This window comes from Anolis carolinensis, chromosome 3 (assembly GCF_035594765.1).
Source record: "Anolis carolinensis isolate JA03-04 chromosome 3, rAnoCar3.1.pri, whole genome shotgun sequence".
In the NCBI taxonomy this organism is placed as follows: domain Eukaryota; kingdom Metazoa; phylum Chordata; class Lepidosauria; order Squamata; family Dactyloidae; genus Anolis; species Anolis carolinensis.
The window spans coordinates 101,766,077-101,790,900 of NC_085843.1; the positions used below are offsets into that span (position 1 = coordinate 101,766,077).

Below are 24,824 nucleotides of genomic sequence, written 5' to 3' on the forward strand. Positions count from 1 at the left end.
GTATTATTATGTATATGATGCTTTTGCAATTTTGTTGAGTTATCTTGGAAGTCACTTTCTCCTACTTTTTTCTGAAGAAGGAAAATAGATAACAGATTGATAAAACTGGAAGAGACTCCAAGGGCCATGGAGGCAACCCCTGGAAAATCACCCCCAAGTGGTACCTGTCTCACCTCTGTATAAAATCTTTCAGTGTAGAAATGTTCACCACATTCTGAGATAGCACATTTTACTGTCAGACCACTTTTACTGTCAGAAATTTGTTTCTAATATTAGCTTGGAACCTTTTTTCTTGGAATCAGAATCCATTGTTTTGAAGCCCATCTTCTTGAACAGTAGAATGCAAGCTTGCCCTTCAAATGTTTAAAGAATATCAATTAACAGAATGGATTGGAAAGCACTGATAGATTACTTACGAAAAGAAAAAATAAATATGTATATAAAGTTGGATTATTGAGAACCCCAGGGCGATTCTAAAAGGCAAATGTATAGTTATCTATACAACTATAAAGGAGAATGTAAAAAAAAAAAAAAGCCATAGTACGGACTCTGGAAGTAGTAGGAAAATTATAGCAACTGTGTTTATAATTTTTTTGTTTTTTGTTTTGTTTTGTTTTGTTTTTGTTTTGTTTTTTATTAACCATTCTCTCTCTCTCCCTTTCCCCCCTTTTTTCTCCTCCTGTTCCTTCCCCTCCCCTCGTACTCCTCGCCCAACCCCCCCTCTCCTCCCTTTCCCTAACCATCCATAGCAGTCAATTTGGTTTTTATTGTGTCAAGAAAAATGATGTTAAAGAAAATGTAACACTGTTGCTTACAAACCTTGCAATAAAAATGATTTTTAAAAAATGTTTAAAGATGTCTGTCATATCATCTGTCAGTCTTCTCTGGACTAAATGTACGAAACCCTCTCAGAACTTTAAAAACCACCTCTGAGTATTCTTTGCCCAGGAAGAGCATATGAAATTCATATTCATTGTCTGACTTCCAGACCATTCAGCACTGTGGTTGCCACCAGTACATATTTCAGTTTGTCAATTTCATTCTTAAACTGTAATGCCCAGAACTAGGCACATTTTCCATTTTATATCTGACCAAAGCAGAATATAATGGTACTATAATGTTCCTTTACTGCAGGGGTGAGGAATCATTATCCCCACCGCAGAGCAGATAAAATGATCAGCCTTTAAGGTCACCTCCCCCCCCAATGCAACAAGGACCAAGTATAATTGATTGTATAAGGCTTATTTCACCTACACAAGGTGTTGCATCTTGCTAATTGTGCTGGTGTGTGTGCGTGCAAGTTTTAATATGGTTTTTAATTCTTTAAGCTGTTTTAAAGTTGTATATTTTTTAACAATGTATTTTTTAATTTGTTTAAGCTCCTTTGAATCATGAACTGGAAAAATGAGATAGAATTGAATAAATATAATAACAACTATAACAATAGTTCTGTGTCAATGTTAAGAGCATCTTTGTTTGCAGGTATGCAAGTCAATATTAGCTAAAAGGATTTTGCTGCAAAGTTACTCAGAATGAGCTTAGTGATAATAGAAAAACTCAGCACTCATTGCCACCTTACATAAAAAGAGCATTGTTTAGCTGGGTAAAAGATATTAATGAAATATTTACGGAGCCACAAGAACACTACTCTGAGTTTTAATGGTTGAAATGCAGCTCACTTCAAGTTATTTCTTGGTTCTTAGAGATAGGTTTTTGAAATACATGTTGGGGTGGGAGTGGTGTGAAGTTGTTTCTAAGTTTCACATTTGTATAACATTTTAGGTATGTGTGACATTATACAGATTGAATAAGTTTCCATTTTAAAGCAGTGTTTTATCAGAACTGTACTGTAAAAGGATACAAAAACAGTGGCACATAACATTCACAGAAGGTTTCATAGGATTTATGCTGTTTATATGTTACCTTTAGTATAACACATTTATAATGAAAGTGGACTTTGCATAACTGTGTGCTGAATAACATCACTATGAGTTTTGAAATGTGTGCTGCTATTGTAATCACATTCAGGGAAAAAGTAAAAAAAAGATAACCAGTCTCACAGAGTTTTATTGTTTTAAGAACTGATGCTTACATTTTGTTTGAAAAAAAATAGTATGGGAGGTGATTATATGATTTTTTTTTCTGTGTCAAGAATGAATTGAGGAACTGCAAGTCGCTTCTGGTGTGAGAAAATTGGCTGTCTGCAAGGACGTTGCCCAGGGGACACCCAGATGTTTTGATATTTTACCGTCCTTGTGGGAGGTTTCTCTCATGTCCCCTCATGGAGCTGGAGCAGAGGGAACTTACCTGTGCTTTCTCCTGGTTGGATTCGAACTGGCAATCTTCAGATCAGCAACCCAACCTTCAAGTCAGCAGTCTGCCGGCGCAAGGGTTTTACCCACTGTGCCACCTTATTGAATGCAGAGTTGGAAGTTTACTTTTTTTATTGGTGTTTGGCTTACTTTTGGGCAAGGGAAGTACATTGCGAGATGCAGGGACTCCTATTCTTTTCACATTTGCTCACACTTTGTTTAAACTAAGATATCTATAGGCTACATTTAATTCAGAGTGCAAGAATTCAGTCCCATAAAAACACCAATACCGAGAGAGCTCACATGGCACTACCTAGTTAGAAAAGTATTGCACATGATGCTGTATGTAGGGAATTGCATGTTTAAAATCTTCTCTAACAAAAAGTTTTAGCATCACATTATCTTTGATGTACTAGTTTTCTGTAAACAACAACTTTTTATCAGTATCACATGCAAACTCCATTCTCACTGTCAAAATTGATATGATACAAAGCATATCAGTTCAAGTGCTCTGATTTGTTCTTATACTTGCAAAGATGCTCTTTTTGTCAGTAAGATTCTCCCTCAAAGTGCTGAAAGCCTGACAAAAATCCCCCAATGTGGTTATTAACCATAAAAGACCACACAAGAAAGCATTAGTAATTATTATTAGTAATAATAATGTTAAATAATGCTAAAATGGCATTATTTAACAGCGTGGATCCAGCCTAAGTAGGCAACCTACAGGCAGTTAAAATTCCATAATGATGTGTCTTTTTTTAAAACACTTAAGTGCCTTTTCCATGGTGATTTCTGCCTAGCTTATAACTGCTTCAATATATTTATTCATGGTATGACATGTCACAGGGAATACATTACTTCAGTTTCAAAATGCTTAATCTGAGAAAGATGCTCATATAAAATATAAAATTGAATCTGAAAAGTTGAAGAGATGTGGTGATAAAAGCAAATGAAAATGTGTGTACTTTTCTAAATAGCAGACTCCTGCTGATCTTCCAGGTTGTGAAGAATCTTAAAGTGTGAGTATAAGTAGTGCTCTGAATCTTTTAAAAGGAAATATATGTGTACACACATGCATATATGAACATATCTCTTTGTGTGTGTGTGTGTGTGTGTGTGTGTGTGTGTGTATGGATAAATACACATGCACAAGCAGGTATGGCGTAGTGGTTTGCATTGGACTACAACTTTGAGGCCCAGGGTTCAATTCCCCACTTGGCCATGGAAACCCATTTGATGACCTTAGATGACTCACACATCCTCAGACCTGTGATAGGTTCACCATTGGGTTACTATAATACAAAAATGAACTGAAAACACACCACTACCACTACAACATATACACATATTTTGATGTATTCTGCCAATGGGACTAATGTGAGAAGATCTATAGCTGCAGTTGCCCTGGTTCTGCTGCAGTTGCCCAGTTTGTGAAACATTCTCCCTTTCAAGACGTGGTCATTACTGGCATTGGTTTCATTCCACTGCCAAGTTAAAATGCAGCTTTTATTGAAATGTACATGGTTGTAAACTGATTTAAACCTTTAATCTGGTTTAATTTGTAAAAAAAATTAATATGTATTTAGCTTATGTGATTTTTTATTTTTTAAATTTTTTAATTGGTTCTTATATTTTTACCCACAGATCTCATGATAAAGGATGGCTCATACATATTTATATCTGTATGTTTTATCATTTAAATCAAAACTTTGTGAATTCAAGGCCGAATTTCCAGCTGCTGTAGACTCTTTCAGTCAATTGAAGAAAGACAGACGCAGTATAATTCGACTGTGAGAGTGAGGCCCCATCTGCACTGCTGTATAAAATTCAGATGATCCAGGCCCGGCCCAACACGGGACACTAGCCACGCCCCCGCGTTGGGCGCCATGTTCCCAGGGGCGCTATCGAGCCCCTGGGAGGCGTGGCCACACTTGGCCCCGCCTCCGGCGCCCTGGCCCTGCCTCCCGTGCTGTGGGAGGCATGGCCGCGCGATGCGGGAGGCGTGGTTAAGTCTGGCCCCGCCTCCTGCGGTGCGTGCCGTAGGGACAGGGTGCCCGCCGCAGGAGGCGTGGCCAGCCCCGCTTCCCGCGGCGGGCACCTGTCCCAGCCAAGCTGCAGCACGCCCGCTGCAGCTTGGCTGGGACAGGGTAACCCGCCACGGGAAGTGGGGCTGGCCACGCCTCCCACGGCAGGCACCTGTCCCAGCCAAGCTGCAGCAGGCGTGCTGCAGCTTGGCTGGGACAGGGTAACCCGCCGCGGGAAGCGGGGCTGGCCACGCCTCCCGCGGCGGGCACCCTGGCCCAACCCGACTGTGGCGGGAGTCCAGTCCTTCCAGGCCGCGGCTGGACCTTCACCGTGGCCTGGAAGGACCGGATTCCCGCTGCAGCCTGCCTGGGACAGGGTGTGCGGGGGTGGGAGGCGTGGCTAGCTCTGGCCTTGCCTCCTGCCGTGCGCGCCTTGGCCAAGCTGCCCACGCGTAGGAGGTGGGGCCAGGTCTGGCCACGCCTCCCGTGCTGCCCCACGCCGTGGGGGCAGGGTCAGGGCACCCGCACGTGGTGTGGGAGGCGGGGCCAGATCTGACCACGCCTCCTGCGGCGCAGTGGGGGGGGGCGCAAATTTTTTTTTGCGTACCCCTGAAGATTCCCTTGGGCCGGTCCTGAGATGATCTGATCTGAACTGTATTACATGGCAGTGTAGACTCATATAATCTAGTTTAATCAGATAATCTGAGACCCAACCAGGGATGTCAGGAACTTGGAAGATCAGATGTATTCAGGAATAAAATGCTTCTTGTTCATTCCTATTTAAATTGTAACTGAATGAAATTGGTTGAGAGAGAAGAAATTACTCTTTGGAGGCTTAATATTTTTATCTTCCCAAAGCTTTACCCTTAAGCCTTAATGAGTTAACACCTTATCAGATTGTTTTGATGCATTTTCTGCACAGCCTATAGTTATCTTCTTAAGTCAAAAGCAGGTGGAACTCATAAAGGTAGACTATTTTTCTCTGCACTGCTGTACCATCTGTAAAATTGATGGGTTTCGGAAATGTCAGCCTTAGATTCGTGTCTGACTGTCTGATTCCAGGTGAAATAGAACAGTGGTACAAGGGCTCCGAATTTTATAACAGCCAAGTTTTTAGTGGGTTGTCAGTATCAGTTTTATTAAGCATAATATTTATGATTTAGCACAGTAGTATATAAATATTTCAGTGTGAAGTAAAAGTAATCATTCTGAGCTTTGGAAAGGCATGATCTGTGCCAAGGCTCCAATAATATGCCAGCCCCATTTGACCTTAGCCATTTTAATCTACATAGTTGGAAAATGTGAGGGCAAGTAACAGTTTGGTTTGGCAAAAAGGAAAGCCCCCCTATTACTGGGTGGTCTTGAAAATGGGGCAAGAATTCAGTCAGTAACTGAATTATGACAAAGCATCTTCCTTTCTCAGTGAAGCAATTGTTCCAGCATCTACTGTGCATCACTCTGAAGTGGCATCCATTTCTATGTGAAAAATTTCAAATTCGTTTCCTTGTTCCTGTGGTAAACCTGGGAGCAAGGGCGGCTCAAGGCATATGCCAACTATACGGTTGCAGAAGGCGCAAGAGCCGGCGGAGCCTGGAAGGGCGCAGTGCCGGCCCCCCTCCCTGCTCCCCCGCCCTCTTTGTGCCTTGCCCCTTTAACTGTGTCCCCGGGGCGCCTCTCTCTCTTTTCTGCCCTCCGACGCCCAGAAGCAGCAGCAGCAGCAGCGGGCTCAGCCCTTTGTTTTCCGCTGCTGCTGGGCTTCTGGATCCCCTGGCGCCCTCCCTCTTCTCCCTCCCTCCTTCCTCTTTTCCCTGCTCTCCCTTTCTGCAAGGAGGGAATGCCTTGTAGCTAAGCTTTGAAGGTGCAAGGCTATTTAATGCTAATCAAGGTGGCCAATTGCAACATTCACACCTGCCTCAGACAAGAGTTCTTTTTCCCACCCTAAACATTCCACAGATATATAAACCCCACTTGCCTTGTTTCCAACAGACCTCACATCCACTAAGGGTGCCTGCCATAGATGCAGGCGAAACTTCAGGAGAGAATGCTTCTGGAACATGGCCATACAACCCATGAGAACCGCCATCTTGATCGGGCCACGTGCGGGCTGTGGAGGGGGCGGGGCCTACGGGCATAGAGGGCACGCCCCTTCCAGGAGACCATGCCCCCTGCTTCTCCTGCTTCTGAAGGAGGCTGAAGTGAAGACTGCCTTGGAAGGCACTGTGAAGAAGTGTATAATTATATTTTGTTTATAGATGATATGTGTATTTGATTTTGTTTATACAGCCAGGTTTGGCTAAGTTAAAATGGTGAGTATTTAAGTTGACAATATGTATGGGGGAAGGTAGCCATCTTAGAGTGCTAGAACAGGTTACCATAGCAACAGGGGCGGAGCCAACCGCCGCCTGGAAAGGAATAGGGGGAATATTTTAAAACCCAGCAGTCTGTGATTTCCTAGTCACAGGGAAGGATCTGATTCTTGTGTGGAGAATCAGGCTGGCTTAAATAAAGAGATTTGAGTCAGATTTAGGTTGGACCAGACTAGGCAAGTTAGGTGATTTGTCTAGGGTCAGTTATAGAATCTGTGGATTAGGGAACATTAATCCCAAGGGATCCAGGAGGATCAGGGTTTAGTGTAATCCAGAGAAAGAAGTATTTTTGAAAGTTTAACCACCTCATAACCGTTTGTAACCATTAAGCGAAGTGCCTTTACCAAGTTATCTGAAACCATCAAGCTCTGTAGCTGCAATAAACCTGTTTTGATTTTATTCTAATCAAGCCTCTGTCATACTCTCATATTAAGTTAAGTAACATCAACACCCGAAGTGGAACAAATAGAGAAAGCTTAAAGGAACCAGTGCCATCTGCCTGACGTCTCTCCATTGGTGGCAGCGAAGAAGATAGTCAACTAAATAATTAATTAACATCATCTCTCACAAAACATCTTTATTAAGTGGTGGTATCTGTGTGTGTGTGTGTGGAGGATCAGAGGGTTCCATCTCTGACACACATTCCTGTCAGACACCTCACCTCTGTACATATTGGTGGCTAAGCTGAGGGATTCTAAAAGGGATTCCATCCTCTGCCACCTCAGCTCCTTACATAAATTGGTGGCAGCGGTGGGATTCAAAGGGGATTCCATCCTCTGTCACCTCAGCTCTCCACATAAATTGGTGGCAGCGGTGGGATCAAAAGGATTCCATTCCCTGTCACCCTCAGCATCTCTACAGGCACTCTCAGTGGTTGCGAGGTCTGTTGGAAACAAGGCAAGTGGGATTTATATATCTGTGGAATGTTAAGGGTGGGAAAAAGAACTCTTGTCTGAGGCAGGTGTGAATGCTGTGATTGGCCACCTTGATTAGCATTAAATAGCCTTGCAGCTTCAAATCCTGGCTCCTTTTTGCCTGGGGTAATCCTTTGTTGGAAGGTGTTAGCTGGCCCTGATTGAGGATTCCCTGGTGCCCTCCCTCTTCCTCCCTCCCTCCTTCTCCTCTTCCTTCTTCCTCTTTCCCTCCCATCCTTCACTCCTTCTCTCCTTCCTTCCTTCCTTCCTTCCTTTGTCCCTTCTTTCTCTTTCCTCCCTCTCTCCCTCCCTCCTTCCTTCCTCCTCTCCTTTCTACTGCACCGACATTCATTGACCGTTTTCCCTGACTCTGTGGTGAGTTTATGGCTATGTTCCAGAAGCATTCTCTCCTGACGTTTCGCCTGCATCTATGTTAGGCATCCTCAGAGGTTGTGAGGTCTCTTGGAAACTAGGCAAGTGGGGTTTATATATATGTGGAATTTTCGGGGTGGGAAAAAGAACTCTTGTCTGAGGCACCTTGATTATCATTAAATAGCCTTGCAGCTTCAAAGCCTGGCTGCTTTCTGCCTGAGGTAATCCTTTGTTGGGAGGTGTTAGCTGGCCCGGACTGTTTCCTGTCTGGAATTCCTCTGTTTTCTGAGTGGTGTTCTTTATTTACTGTCCTGATTTTAGAGTTTTTAAAATACTGACGTTTCGCCTGCATCTACTAACTTTGTCTCCATTTCAAGTAAGTCACCCCAGCCTTGCCATCAGAGTTGTCAGAGGTTGAGAAGATGGTCTGCTTATCATTCTCATGCTCAGCAGAGGGCAAGGACCATAGTTATCATGCTGAGCATATTCTCCAAAATGCCAAAGCCTAGTTACTGTAGCCCTATTTAAGCTTTTATCTGAGTAAGAAGGCTAAAACTACCATATTTACATCAATCTCAGCCACACCTTTTTTGCCTAAATGACTATGCCAAAATTGAGGAGCACATTACATTTGTGTAATATGGTAAAGACAAATGGGTTGCTGTGAGCTTTCTGGGCTATATGGTCATGTTCCAGAAGCATTCTCTCCTGATGTTTTGCCTGCATCTATGGCAGGCATCCATAGAGGTTGGAAAGTAATCAAGTGGGGTTTATATATCTGCGCAAAGTCCAGGGTGGGAGAAAGAAAGAACTCTTGTCTGTTGGAGGCAGGTATAAATGTTTCAATTGCCCCCCTTGATTAGCATTGAATAGACGTTCAGCTTCAAAGCTTGGCTGCTTCCTGCCTGGGGGAATCCTTTGTTGGGATGATTTATTAATATTATTATTATCATTATTATTAGGCCTTGCTCCAGGGAAGGTTTTTCTGTTGTGGCTCCCTACCTATCTATCTACCTTGCCACATATTCTCCACATTGTGTGTATGTGTATGTATATACAGTAGAGTCTCACTTATCCAACATAAACAGGCCGGCAGAATGTTGGATAAGCGAATATGTTGGATTAAGGAAAAGCCTATTAAACATCAAATTAGGTTATGATTTTACAAATTAAGCACCAAAACATCATGTTATACAACAAATTTGACAGAAAAAAATAGTTCAATACGCAGTAACGCTATGTAGTAATTACTGTATTTACGAATTTAGCACCAAAATATCACGATGTATTGAAAACATACAAAAATGCATTGGATAATCCAGAACGTTGGATAAGGGAGTGTTGGATAAGTGAGATAAGATATACTGGTATATATATATATATATACACACACACACATACAAACACATATGCAAGGACCATATGTGACATATAAATATGTGTGTGTGTGTGTTTATATTCTATTCACCTCTACCTTCTATCTTTTATTTTTCAGTGATTGGTTTGGGGGGGGGGAGGGGCACCAAAAATACTGCTTACTTACACTTGCAAATTACCTAGGGCCGGCCCTGCCTGGGAGTAAGTATCAAATGTCATGAATTTGTGAAAATAAACTTTTTATGCAGCCAATTACCTTGGTGTTGAACAGTACTTTTCACTGCAGTTCCTTTCTCTGGTATATAAAGTACTGTATATAAATAAGATTTTTCCCCTAAATACGAACTGGGAAATAGAATAGCAACAGAGAATGATAAGAAATTCATTTGAGTTAATTTTCAATAAAACATTACAAAAATGTTTGTACCCTGGAAGGAGAGAAATGAAGCATTTTTTTTAATGTGAGGGAAAATTAAAATGGTAGGCTTGCTCATCCAAACCTGTAGGTTTGACAATTTTGAGGTTATAGTTCTTAAAGGTCTGGCTTTGAATCTCCATGCAGTCACATTGGTGCTGTATTATGTTTGTCACCCCTTTTATAATTTTTTCTCCCTGGCAGGTTCCTTCCCTTTAACAACTCTGTAACAGGTGTAATATATTTTATTTAGACATAACATATTTGTTTCCAAACTCTTGCATTGAAATCCAGCTTTTCGCCTTTTAGAATGTTTTTAGGGAATGTGCTTATTATTTGATCTACATTTGTTCTACATGTCCTGAGGAATTCTAGTTGACAATGCACCATGGTTAGGGACATCAGTGCAGGGAAGGGATCCCTAAATCTTAAGTTTTGGCTATGAGATTTTTATGGGATGCTCTTGACCTAGCAACTCTGATGTGGAAATAGGTGTTAATGAGCACATTAGACATTTAAAAAAAACACAAAGAAAGACAAAATAGTTCAAGTCAATGAACTATGTTCAGATTTCTTTGGCAGTAATCTATTTCTATAGTTTCTCTCTTCCTATATCAATCCATTTAGGGAAGCAGGCAAACCTCTGGCTCAGTTCCTTTGTCTGAAGGAAAATGTCATCTATAGACTACAAAGTGACTTTTGCATTTTCAGCACAGATATATCCCTAAGCTTATTCTCCCGTACTGAAGAATATTGGAAATGAAAGTGAATGGGTAAATCAGAGTTGACATGAATCCCCCAGATAACAGTTTCCAAGGTTGCGTTTTCATGCATGATTTGTTATCACATTATTCAACTGAAAATCCAATTAATGGAAAGAACAAAAAACTTTAATATGAGCACTATTTGCTAATATAAACTATGTTTCAAAAGAGTGCTATTGAACAAAAATGTTTACAACTAAGCATATCTATAGAGTTAGGAGAACAATTGTGAATATAAATATTTCTGTTTGGTGTGCTTTCCACTAGAAAGGATCTTTGAGCCAAGATCACTTGCTCGAAGAAAGAGGCCCGAAGTAAATGCATGTGCCTCACCAATCACTTCTAGTTTTGAAAATAAAAATACAGTAGAGTCTCACTTATCCAAGCTAAACGGGCCGGCAGAAGCTTGGATAAGCGAATATCTTGGATAATAAGGAGGAATTAAGGAAAAGCCTATTAAACATCAATTTAGGTTATGATTTTACAAATTAAGCACCAAAACATCATGTTATACAAAACATTTGACAGAAAAAGTAGTTCATTACACAGTAATGTTATGTTGTAATTACTGTATTTATGAATTTAGCACCAAAATATCACAATATATTGAAAACATTGACTACAAAAATGGCTTGGATTATCCAGAGGCTTGGATAAGCGAGGCTTGGATTAGTGAGACTCTACTGTATTCTTATAGAATCACATACGTTGCCAGGAAACAAAACTGGGATGAAAATTGGGGGTAAAAAATGGTGATTTGGAGTGTAGGAAATTAAAAAGTGGACTGTAGCCTTATGGGGTTCTATTGTAGATGTTGCCTTACCAGTTACCGTATTTATAAATGTTGTTCCTGTAAATGATGAGAGAGATGTGTTTGTCCAAATGAGTTGCTCAGCTTGTTTTTAGTTGATTAGAGTTTTACATACTTGGTTTTAGTTGATTAGATTTTTATTATGCTATAAGTGTGATTGATTTCGATCTACCACGTCTATTTAATTACTTACCTTTTTGGCTGGTTACTATAAGTTTGTATTGACTTGTTTGTTTACTAGTTTGATTTATTTTGTTTTGTTTATACTGCTTATTATGGCATTAAATGTTGTGAATGCGCCTTTGGAGACTGAATGATAGTGGTGGGATCAGGAGAGGAAGGAAAAACCCTTGCGAGGAGGGCTCATTGGAGGATTTGTTTAGGAAAAGGGTCAGGGAGACTGATGGGGAGTCTTCTGAGGAGGATTCATGTGGGGATCCTGAGGTGGAAATGGATGCTGGGGAACAGGTGTTAACAGAGGAATTGGGCACGGACTGGGCACGGGCACCGGAGATGCTTGGGGACGAATCGGGGCCCATGGATAATGCTGATGCTGGGGAAGCTTGGGTGTCTTCAGAAGCAGATCCCACTTAGTCGGCTTGGAGGAGTGGGAGGGGGTCCACAGGTGTGGATAGAGTTGGGCATGGGTAGGATGATTGGGACTTTGATTAGGAATTCGGAACACCTGACCCAAGGGCATTGGCTGTGTGGAGTTCTGATTCAGATTAAGAAGTTGAGACACCTGCTCTTTGGGCGTGGATAGTTTGGAAGCCCAGGGAGACCTGGATATATTGGGGTTGTTTGGCCATTATACCTTGCGTGTGGCAAGGTGTTGCTGGGCGCCATTGAGTTTCCTGTGTGTGTTACTGAAGACTGGACTGGGACTTCGCAATGGATGTAAATTTAATCTGGGTTATTCTGTAACGGAGGGCTGGAATTGTGTGGGTTTTCCTGGACTGCAATGTTATTACTATTTTGTATTAGCTGCTGTTCGCCCTTGTTGCTTTGGCTCTCTGTGCCATTTTGTGTTGTGACCTTCTTGGATGACTTCAACCTCTTGGACCTTGGACTGGAACTTGACTCGGCTTTGCTCTTCGCTCTCAATCCGTGGCTTGGCATCGTTCTCTATTCCATGGCTGTCTGCTGTTGCTGACTACTACCTTCACTCCTGATACCGACGCTGTCTGCTTATCCCGACTTTGGACCGGCTTGACGACGCTTTCCCGCTCTGCTCCTTTAACTCTTGGTTTGGTGTACGTTCCAGCAGCGGTTGCAGCGAGCTCGCCAGCATCTCGCTATTTCACTGGCTTTGCTGCTCTCAACTGGGAGTTCCCTAGCTCAGTTTGGGCATTTGTTTGTTTTGAACTCCTTTTTGTACTTTTGAGTTTTGGAAAAGGTTTGTGGGCTTCAATACTGCTTGCTTTAGTTCATGCCTCCGTTTTTCAGCCCATTGTGAACTTTTGGGTCAAGTTCTAGAATTTTAAATTTAACCTGGATTATATCTCTGGCTAATCCGGATTATTTGCCAGTTCTTGTTTTTTGGGGTTTTTCCCTCTTGTTCTACACTGAAAGTTAAGTGTTTTAAGTCTTTTTAGTTTGTTGAGCTATTTTTTGGACTGTTGCTTTAATAAACTCTATTTTGCTCTCTAATTGGCGTCTGACTTTTGACATTAAATGTTTGCCATCCTTTGTTGGAAACCGCCCTGAGCCTCCCTGGGGAGATAGGGCAGGTTATAACTAAAAATTATTACTATTATTATTATTGTATGATTTATCATTTGAAAGTTATTTGCAAGTCCTATTGATAAGGTACACATCTGTACAAAATCCCATTGTTAGAGACAGAAATTCAGATAATATATACTTAATTTAGTATATAAATTGGGATGGTCTTTTCTAATTTCCTCAGCAAAAAGAATCATATGCATCACAGAGCTTTCTGCAGCTTGTTTCCTTACAGTACCTAGGGTTTCTTTAGACCTTTAAAGCCCTACATGTTTTTTGTCCAGGTTACCTACAGGATCACCTTCCCCCATACAATCTGCCCCGAACACTGAGGTTCTCTGGGGGATGGCTACTCCAACCAGCCAGAACCCGGCTGGCAACCATCACTCAGAGGACTGTTTCATTGGCCGCCCCAAGACCGTGGAACGACCTGCCAAAAAGAGCTCCAACAGCTAAATGAACTGTCAGAATTTAAAAATAATCTAAAGACCTACCCAGCCAGTTTTGATCATTAATTTTAAACTCGTGTCCTGCGTTTTAATCTCTATTCTGTGTATTTTAATATGTATTTTATAGAAATACATTTCAATATGTGTATTTATAGGAACTTTACAATGTTTATGTGTTTTAACTATTCTGTAACCCGCCTCAAGCCACAGGTAGGGATGGGTAAGACATAAAACTATTGTTGTGGTGGTGCTGGTGCATATACACTTTATAATGAATGCAGTTTGACACTGCTTTAACTCAATGCTATAGAATCCTGGGATTTGCAGTTTGGTGAAGCACCAGCATTCTGGTAGAGAAAGCTTAAGATTTTGTAAAACTAAAACACAGTATTATATTGCACTGAGCCATGGTAGTTAAAATGGTGTTGAACTGCATTAATTCTCAAATGTAGACATATTTATTTATTTGCAGTATTTATATTCCGCCCTTCTCACCCCGAAAGGGACTCAGGGCGGATCACATTGCACACATATAAGGCAAACATTCAATGCCGTAACATAGAACAGAGACAGAGACAGACACAGGCACGGGCTGGCCTCGAACTCATGACCTCTTGGTCAGAGTGATTTGTTGCAGCTGGCTGCTAACCAGCCTGCACCACCGCCCTGCCTATCCCTGATTTAACTCATGTATGCTATCAGAAATCCACTATTAGATGACAAGGAAGCAATTTCATTAACAAATTATGGTGAAGCAAACTGTCAGCTGGGGAGACTTGAGCTCCCCACCGTGTTTACACACTTTGGGGTCTCAAAAGTGGCCCTTATTTTATATGTGATTGCTTTTTTGTTTGTGGTTCTTCCAAAGTTCTACATTGCTTAAAGCTTGAATTTATCATCTTAAATGCCTTTAAGAATAATAAGAGTTAAGAGTGTAAGGGAATATGTTGGGCATCTGGGGAGCTAACCAATTAATAGAGATAATCAGCAGGAATCTCCTTTTTTTTAAGAGAGAGAAAGCTCTTTGAATTGCTTTCTGGGGATATGTTTCCTTACTTTAAAGATTGAAACTTTGTAGGATTTCCCGTCTTGAGAAAATGACAGCATAAAAAAAACTGGGCAAATGGACAAGGCTACAACTTCAGCAGATTCCTAAAAACAGTCCCAAGTGGTTAACTTCCAAAAATAGTATTGCAGGCTCTAGAGGTCTCACTGGTGTCAAGAAAAGCCTTACAAGGAAAGAAGAAAGAGAATATTTGTATTCATATTCCTGAAGTAATATATTGCAGTAGAAGGTGTATTTTCTAGTAAAAATTACGCTTTGCTTGCAGATAAGTGATACTAGGTCACAATTGATATTTAATGTAAGACGCTACCTTTGATGTAAGATTTGCCTCTTGATGCACTTTATTTCAGCATTGTACAATATAGATGTTAGTAAGAAGGCCAGGTATGCTGTTTGACTTCCATATGGTAATGAGGTGTGTGGGTAAAGTGGCATTAATGAGGTTTGCATTATTTTCAAACAAATTGTAGAACTTCCATATCAAAGTAAGAGGTTTTATAGTCACACTTCATAAAACTGGTCTATTGTATTGCTGGTGTCTGTATGGCTTATGCCCTTTGCAATAATTGCCTTTTACTAATTTGCATCTGGAGCTAAAATTGCATGAACCCATCTTAATTATCTTTTGTATGCTGATGCAGAACAGACTGTCTGCAGGAGTTTCAGATTACTGTCAGTGGCCTCAAACTGCACTCTTTGGTTGTAGATAAAATTATTTAACTTTAAGGGTAATTACTTCATTTTTTTAAGGAAAACAAAATGAGATACAATGCTGGTACGGCAATGTTTGACTGTACCCCAAAGGAGGTGACCTCTTGTAACAAATTAAGAAATCTGATAAAACCAAGAGCCAATTTGACAACACTCTCATAGCTTTGGGAGCCAATTTTATAATACTGTATATGCTGGACCGGAGTACAGCAGGAGAAATGTTTGGCACTAGTTATGTTATGTATATCCATTTTATAGATTCCTTTCCTTCTAAAAATAAACTCTTTGAAGAAGGAGAGCAAACATATCTACAAATGAGATAATCCAGTTAAACCAGCCAAGCAAACAAGATATTTTTAAAAAGGAAAAAAGAACCTTGTACATGAAACAGGAAATTGATATATTCAGATAACTCAATGTATACTTAAGACAAAATTCTCAGAAGTCATCAAGAGAGCTAATTCTGAGAATAACAGAAAGCCTACAAGATCAAATTGAAATGGGGTGCATAAAGAGCAATGTTGGGCTGAGGTAACTATTTTATGTTGTATGTTGTTCACCAAACTGTATTTTTAGTTTGCACAGTTAACTGACCAGTAGTTGTAAAAACTTGGAATACTACATATTAAAAGAACTTGAGTCTAATGCTGCAAATTATTCACACTGAGGTCCAAATTAGTGGCACATTTGCTCGCTCAATTAAATCAAGAGTTAAAGTGTGATTTAACTTGTTTGAATCCAACCTAATGTATTGTGCCCTGTGAAGACCTTCACTGTTTATCCCTAGTTAAGCCCTTTTTAGTCAGAAGGATTAATATTTTATATACAGTTTCTGGAGAGTCAGTCTAGATAGTCTCTTTGTATTTGAAGCCTCTGTCACCCTGCCCCTTTAAGAATTCCCTCAGGGGCGGAGCCTCAGGCAAGGCACTTCTCTTTCTTGTAATAGTCACCCTTTCATGACTGGAAGATGAAGAGGGAGGAAGGCTGAAAAGTCTACATAATAGCACATCCAGTCAAAGCTGTATGAGCTGTATTCAAATCCAGTCAGAGTTAAATATTGAGACCATTTTCATAGAATCATAGAATCATAGAATAGTAGAGTTGGAAGAGACCTCATGGGCCATCCAGTCCAACCCCCTGCCAAGAAGCAGGAAATCGCATTCAAAGCACCCCCGACAGATGGCCATCCAGCCTCTGCTTAAAAGCCTCCAAGGAAGGAGCCTCCACCACAGCCTCTACCACAGCCCGGGGGAGAGAGTTCCACTGTCGAACAGCCCTCACAGTGAGGAAGTTCTTCCTGATGTTCAGGTGGAATCTCCTTTCCTGTAGTTTGAAGCCATTGTTCCGCGTCCTAGTCTGCAGGGCAGCAGAAAACAAGCTTGCTCCCTCCTCCCTATGACTTCCCTTCACGTATTTGTACATGGCTATCATGTCTCCTCTCAGCCTTCTCTTCTGCAGGCTAAACATGCCCAGCTCTTTAAGCCTCTCCTCATAGGGCTTGTTCTCCAGACCCTTAATCATTTTAGTTGCCCTCCTCTGGACGCTTTCCAGCTTGTCAACATCTCCCTTCAACTGTGGTGCCCAAAATTGGACACAGTATTCCAGGTGTGGTCTGACCAAGGCAGAATAGAGGGGGAGCATGACTTCCCTGGATCTAGACACTATTCCCCTATTTTAGAGATAGTTGAACACCATTCACAAAAGAGACAATAAGAAGAAATAAAGATTCAAGAGCCTCAGTTTGGCCAGAACTGTGTCTATCTTTCAAATACTTCACCTCTCCTCATAAAGACTTTGTAATGAGACTCAGGAGGAGAGAAACTCTAAAATTCTTGTCAGTTAATAAATTCCAGTTTGATTCAACTATATAGTCTCCAATCTGTTCCCTGTGCAGCCAATTCACCTTCCAAGTAGTTAGCATAGTGTGGGGGCAGAACATAATGTGTAGGACAGATGCACAATACATCAAATAATTCTAATGAATTCAGCTCGAGATGTTGCAGATCACATATATGTTGCCTGAGGTTAGCCCTATGATCTAACAAAACTCTCTTTTAGATGGTTGATCTGGGACTGGGATAAATAGCAAATATGCTTAATATATGACAGCAGATAACAATGAGCAGAATAATAGTTCATGTAACTTCCAGTTTATTTTTCCAAACGAACTACTGCAGTTTTCAGATGCCCCCAAGTGGAAATTAGAAGTATACTGATTTGGACTGATTCTAGAAATGTTCTCACTATTATTGGTTGAAAGCAAGTGCCCAATAAATGTTCTTAGTATTCAATCTGCTTTGTGTGTAGAAATGCTATTGTGTATTGCAATTCTTTAAAACTGCATTTCTCAAAAAGGATTTTGTATTGAGAATATTTTGCACTTCTCTTCTGGACTGAATGAATCTCGTGGACTTGAGGCATTTTAACTTCTGTCATCACCATGATCAAAATCTCCTTCTCTTAATGTATACCCTGGCATTTCCCCATGATTGGGACTCATGACCACATATGAATTAAAACAATTACAGTATGGTTAAAAACATATCAAAATCCAGCATTAAAATACTGTAGAATTAAGCTATTATTTAAAAAAAAATACATTTCATAACGATAAACAGTACAATTAAAACAATACAGCAATAATTAGCATCCTCTTACAAGTATTTACCATTAAAACTTGAATTCAAAAGCCTATGTGTGTGTGTGTGTGGGGGGGGGGGGGGGTTCCCCTGCTGGCAGAACTGTGGTCGGATGGTTTTATTTTGATGTTGACTTTTATTACCTGACTTTTTATTATTATTGGCCATGCTGGCTTTGGTTGATTTTGGGCTGCGTTGGTTGATTTCGGCTGCATCAAAAAGAGTATGGTGTCTAGATTGAGTAAAGTCATGGTGCCTTTCTTTTCTGCTTTGGTTAGACCTTACCTGGAATACTGTGTCCAATTCTAGGCATCACAGTTCAAAAAATATTGACAAGCTGGAAGGTGTCCAGAAGAGGCACATCAAAGTGCCCCTGACAGATGGCCATCCAGCCACTGTTTAAAAACCTCCAAAATGAAGCTTCCATCACACTCCCAGACAGCAAGTATAACTGCTGAACAGTTCTTATGGTCAGGAAGTTCTTCCTAATGTTCAGGTGGAATCTCCTTTCCTGCAGTTTGAACCCATTGCTCCAAGTCCTAGTTTCCAGGGCAGCAGAAAATAAGCTTGCTCCCTCTTCCTTATGACATCATTTCACATATGTATACAAGGCTATCATGTCTACTCTCAACCTTCTCTTCTGCAGACTAAACAGACCCAGCTCTTTAAGATGCTCAGCATAAGACATGGTCACCAGACCTTTGATCATTTTAGTTGCCCTCCTCTGGTGCTGAAGGAGATATTTTCTGTTTCCAGATCGTTGTTCTTTATGGAATTGGGTTAGTGGTGCTATTTGTAGTGTATTTTAATGCTTTTCTTAGTCTGGAAAGAGACTGGTAAGTGTGTATGTTCAGTTCTGGAATGCTTAGAACCCAACCAAGTGTCTGGAGATAAGTGATCATAATGTATGGTAAACAGCTTAAAATTGAAAGGTTTACGGGTGTGTAACCATATCTTGTTTGATTAATATATGTGAATGCTTCAATATCTTACTTTTATATATCTTTAAATATTACATGCAGGTGGCCACATAGATAAATCCAAACCATTAGTATATTGACCATATTGTTACCTCATGATCCCAAATGGAATGCATGAAATACAATGACTGTCATTGGAAATTTCTTTTAGAATTTCTATAAGAATAATGGAGCACTTAGATCAGTGGATTTATTTTGTCTTCAGTCTGTTGTATCTTCCCCTTCCCCACTAGAAAGTGAATCTTAAGAATAACTACATTTTTTTTAAAAAAAAAAGTTCAGATGAGCATCATTAGGTGAATGCAAGACAGGATTAAATTTCTTTGTAATTATGTTTTAGATTAATTAATCAATGGCAATATTATTGCAGGACCTTTTATGGAGCAACTCTTTCTAACTTCTCAACTTTAAAATTAGAAGCAGAGCATAACTATCAGAGACAGTTTCCTGTTTGACTTGGGCTGGGCCAGGAATGTCATATATTTTGGTGCTGTTGCAACTGGAGGCAATTAAAAATATACTGTGTGCAAACATGGGAAAATATGTCTTTGACCTCAAAAAATCTGGCCGTTCTTTCATCACTGCAACATTCTGAACAGCTCTCTGTATCCTATTGTAGGTACCTATTTTTATAGATCTCTGTGACCTCTGAACAATTTGGTTGTTTACACAGTCAAACGCTGACAAGAATATTAGGATATTAGTATCTATTAATTACTACTGTTAGTTATTGACTTTGTCAGCTGTTTACATTTTTTGAAACATGATACAAAAGGAAAAGACAATGGGGAGTAGAAAAAAAAACCAAACACTGGAACTGCTACTCTGAAACTTACTGATGGTTGAGTCTTATCTGGCCTTCTCTTTGCCATGAAATTCTTACTGGAAGCCAGATAGATTCTGTCAGTTTTCTGACTGGTAACAGAGGCTAATATGTGCCTCTATTATTCCATGATAATCATAGGACTAGGCCATGTAAATATTTGGGAATTTGTTATAGCAAGATTGCCAACTTTTGAAACAAAATAATCCTTGGGTAGGATCTTAGAACTTAGGCATGCCATTTACTAGTTCACTTGGGAGGTAGAATGGCTAAAACAGTGGGTCAAGGCAGCAGTTATTTATTATGAATGAAGCTCCCAGATAAAGATGGTTAAAGCAATTTCTGGCCTCCTCAACTAATTCCCAACCCATGAGAAGAGGTCGTATACCCCAGGTCAGAAACAGTATTAGAAAAATGGCTAGAAATTAAAAACAACATGCAGATATATCAGTTGTGGTCTGGATACATTATTATTTTCTTTCCCAGCATGGACCATGTAAGCTATTTTGTGGCTACCACAATACAGGCTAACTGGGTTTATCCAGTGAACCCAGTTATCCAATTTTCTCTGCCTTTTCCTTGCAGGGAGAAAATAAGAGGCAGGTATAGCTCCATCGAGACTAGACTCCAAAACATGTGAAACGTCTTCCCATTGTCTCAACTGCCACTGTCCTGTGTGTGAGAGAAGCAGAGACAAGCACAGCTCCATCCTGTTTGGGCCCAGAAGAAGATGAAAACTGTCCGGAGGGAGAGAAGAAGAGTCCCATCCCATACTGCCATTTCCTTTTTTGTGTGTGTCATGCCTTAATTAGATTGTAAGCCTGAATGCAGGGAACTTTTTTCTTCTTCTTTTACTTGTAAAGGACCAAGTGCAGTATTGACATTAAATAAAATAAATCCTAGAAGGGAATATCATTCCCAGCTTTTGGCATGACTGACTTAAAGGCTGAATAGCTGCTTATCCAGAAACATTAGCCTCCTCCCATTCCAAATACAAAGATGCATTTTGCTATGGGTGGGAAACTGGACTTATCAAACCAGTCTGTAAAAGTTTTTGGGATTCTTTCCTTTGCAGCATTTGAAACAGTATTTGCTTCAACTTGATAGCACAGGGACACATTTACTACTGAATTGCACTTTAAAGCACTTCCTTGTTTTAGTATTTGCTAAATGCATTTTTAAAATTCCTTGATAAGATGAAACAGGATATAGTACAGTATGTAGGTTACAGTGTGCAGTATTTGAGTTTCAGAGCAGATTTTTGATGGCTGTAAAATACATCTTGCATATTCTGAAGATTTTGGAGAACCAGAATATATGATCTTTCTCATAACTATTTAGTTACATTTTGCCCACTTGAAATTTAATGCAACAGTAGAGTTGGGGAACCTGTGATTTTGAGATGTTGAAGTTTCCTAATTTCCAATCTCTCCCTGGTGAGATTTCCATTCAGTCTTCTGGTGGTATGGCCAATGATGATGAAAGCTGTAGTGCATCAACATCTGGAAAGTCACAGGTTTCCCACTTTATCCTGATCTCATTATTTAACATTTACAATGGGTCCTTGATATCCATGAGAGTTCAGTTCCAAGACTCCCATGGGTACCAAAATCCATGGCTGCTCAAGTCCCATTGTACTGTAATGGCATAGTAAATGGGTGTTTATCATAGAAAATGAAAAGAAATCAAGGCTTCTTTTTTAGATTTCTTTTGACGATTTTCAAGCTGAGGATGGTTGAATATGTGTATACATGGATATGGTGGGTTAACTGTATAGGAAACGAACCAGTTCATATTTTGGACTTAAACACTTGGTTGTCCTCTGTGCAAAAACAGTGAGGAGATCAGATGATATCTTCTGCCACTTTTAACCTAAGTATGCTTTATAGTTGCATTTAGCCTGGAGACTGCAGCTAGAATAGGGATTCAATCTATTCTAGGTGAAATTACACTCCTCCTGAAAATATAGATGTGAAGTTTGGATGTACTCCTGTACTCGTCTTTGAACTTTAATGCCCATGAGTCTGCATTAGCCAGACGTGGTTTCACACATTAAAAGCTTGTGTACTAACTGTGCCTTTTCCTTGAGACTCTAAATCTGGCCATGGTAGTAAATGCCTTTAATATTTCCCATTTGTATTGTAACACGCTCTGCATATGGCTGCCTTTGAAGAGTTTGGAAACTTTAGCTAGTTCAAAAGAGCTGCAGCCAAACTTTTAACTAGAGCAGGTTACAGGGACCTTATTATTTTCTTGTTATCATAGTTGCACTGGCTGGCAATTTGTTAAATTAGTGTCAAACTACATTGATTCTAAAGTGTAGGTACATCCTGGATCACATTTAATCTGGATGTGGCCTTGGAACTGTAAGAATAGTAACTCTGAAAGGAGATTTTGATACTGCATTTGAATCATCCCTTACAAAATAGTCTGATAAGATAGGGAGAATATATACTTGTACAGGCATGAATGTGTATACCTGCATAATTGTGTCTGCATTCACAATGTGTGTGCATCTGTTGTATGACACACACATATGCACATATATATGTAAAGAAAAAAATGTAACCCATATATATTAAAGTACTTCTAAGATTGTAGAAAAATTTTGTAAAAGATTTATGTGCAGCTAAACTGAAATGTATTTTGGGCATCTGGGACAGCATTCCTCTTTTGATGCCAAGAATATGTGTGTACTTTAAAGATCTGCTAGAAACAGAATATGTTTTCCCCTTATTTAGAGTGTTTTATCATGAAGGCTTCAAAGGGTTTTTTTTTTGTTCCCTCAATTTGCCATGAGCACTTCTTTAAAAGGCAGGATCTATTTGGGCTGAGATAGGCTTATCAGTGTGTAACCCTAGACCTTTCCCTGTACCAGCTTAAAACCATCTTTAAAGGGTTAAAGAAGAACATCTTTCCAGTGCTATTGCATGTTGCTTGAAATAATCTCTGGTGGCCTGAAAGGTAGTTACTTGTGATCCAAAATGGTGACTGTACATCATGACTTGTAGCACTTTAGAGTAATTGAAACATATGGAACATAGTTCTGAAGCAAATAGGAAAATCTGGTATATATTGGTATGCTTCCTTTAGTCTTTTCACCCAGTGACATCAAACCAAGTTGAGGTAGGTTTTTAGGCAGCCATTGCAAAGGCTAAGTAAAATTTGTGTGGACTGTGCTTTTCATATTGTTCCCAGAGTTTAAAATGATAATGCATTAACCCCCCCCCCTCAAAGCTTTAACTTTAGTAGGCTACAGATATTTCCCTGCAGAACCAATAGACCCAAACTGCAAACATCTAACAGTAAGAATGAACCTGTTTCTTAATATATTGTAATAGTTCTTTGAATATATATAAAAACTGTGCACAAAGAAGAACTATGCACTAACCGTATATACAGAATGTTAAACTGGAATTAGGAAGTTGTTCCTTCTTTAAATAAAAATCATGAAGTCATATATGAAGTTTATGCTTTTCAGTCTACCAAATCCTGCCAGTAGATGGCACAGAAGACTAATGTTATATATCAGCATTGGCATTGCAAAAAAACACTTGGGAAGTGTCCAACATGTGATAAAATACAACAGCCAGCAAAGTGATCTTATTTGTTGTGTATCAGTCTTGTTGTGTATGAAATATCAATCATCATCATCCTGCTTTTATCTCAGTTGAGTCACAAAACAGCTTCTCAATTGATGGGCAATTTCTCCTTGGACGTAAGTATTTGAAACAGTGGATATATGTTCCATGGTAACGGAAATCTTACTGAATGAAACTGGAAGGTTCTTGTGGAGAGTTGAGAAGGACACAGGAATTAGACTGTAGACTTTGAAGCCCATCCAGACAGGGCCCAAAATATGAATGCTCTCGTGCTTTTACTGGAGGCGTCCAAACAACGCCTCTGGTAAAAGGAAATTAATTCGAGACAAAGCAGGAAAACCCTGCTTGGTCCCAAATTAATTAGATAACCTATTAGATCCAGGCCTTTTTTAAAAACCCAGATCTAATGGGCTATGGGCCCTGTGGGGACAGACTCCTGGAGCCCAAAGATGTGAGATGCTGCCCACCCTCTTCCCAAACCCGCCCAACAAAGATTTAAAAATAAAGAAAACCTTACCAGGCTGCCATTAGGCCTCTCTGCAGGCTCCTGAAATGTACCAATGATGCTCCAGGAAGTGGCGGGGGGCGGGTGTGTGTGTGTGTGTGTGTGTTGCTAATGGCAGCTCAATAGGTTTGCCTGTATTTTTAAGGCTTTTAGAGGGGGGGGGGTTGTGGTGTTCCCATTGCACCACGATAGTTACCACACTGCAATGAGCACCACCCACAGGAAAGCCCAGTCCCGTCCCCCCCCCCCCCCCGTCCCGTCCCGTCCCCCCCGCGCCGGGTGGGCAGACTTAAACTCTCTCCAAAGCATGTTTAATGGAACTGCCCTGAGTTAGCGTGCAATGCATGAGTGCAGGGAGGAAATGCCCTCCAGTTAGTTCTCTTGCTAAATATATAACAGAGTATATGGGATTCCAGTGTGTGCCCATTTCCCGTGTATGAGCTGCTACTTGTAATGGGACAATGGAGCAAACCTTTGTGAGACAGGCTGAGACTGTCATACGGGAGAACAGATACATATACTCCACAACCACCCACCTTCACTCTGAGGAAGAATTCCTCAGAGTGAAGCATTTGGGACTGCAGAAATAGAGGGGAACAGATTCGTATGGTCATGGAGAGAATGTGTCCTGTGTCCTTCCACAACAGCTGATGCAACAGGTGTAGCGCCTCACCTCCTGCTCTATGCGACTACTACTCAGTTTTCTGTGGTTGATTGTAAATGCAATTTCTTGAAATACATGGACTGGAAAATTATTTTGTTATTTTATGTTGGTTGAAAGAATGATCTTTTGAAATAATAGCATAGGTTCTGTCTAGTTGGCAGTCTCCTCCACTTTCACTAATTTGCAACCACTTCTTAGAATAGTGCAATTTGTGACCAGACCATGAAAAGTGACTTCATGAGAATAATGAAATATGTAACACTCAAAAAAGCAGATTGTTAGCATTATTGTTGCAGTTTTTTTAA

General features: G+C 40.3%; 1 protein-coding gene and 1 long non-coding RNA gene across 2 annotated transcripts in view; both read left to right on the forward strand.

Moving 5' to 3' along the window:
* Positions 1–24,824, forward strand: part of arhgap6 (Rho GTPase activating protein 6) — a 276,724-nt gene that overhangs the window by 64,606 nt on the left and 187,294 nt on the right. The window lies entirely within an intron of this gene.
* On the forward strand, positions 4,866–22,354 carry LOC134298011 (uncharacterized). The gene is made up of 2 exons (XR_010004979.1): positions 4,866–18,724; positions 20,334–22,354. It is a non-coding gene; the product is annotated as an uncharacterized LOC134298011 (long non-coding RNA).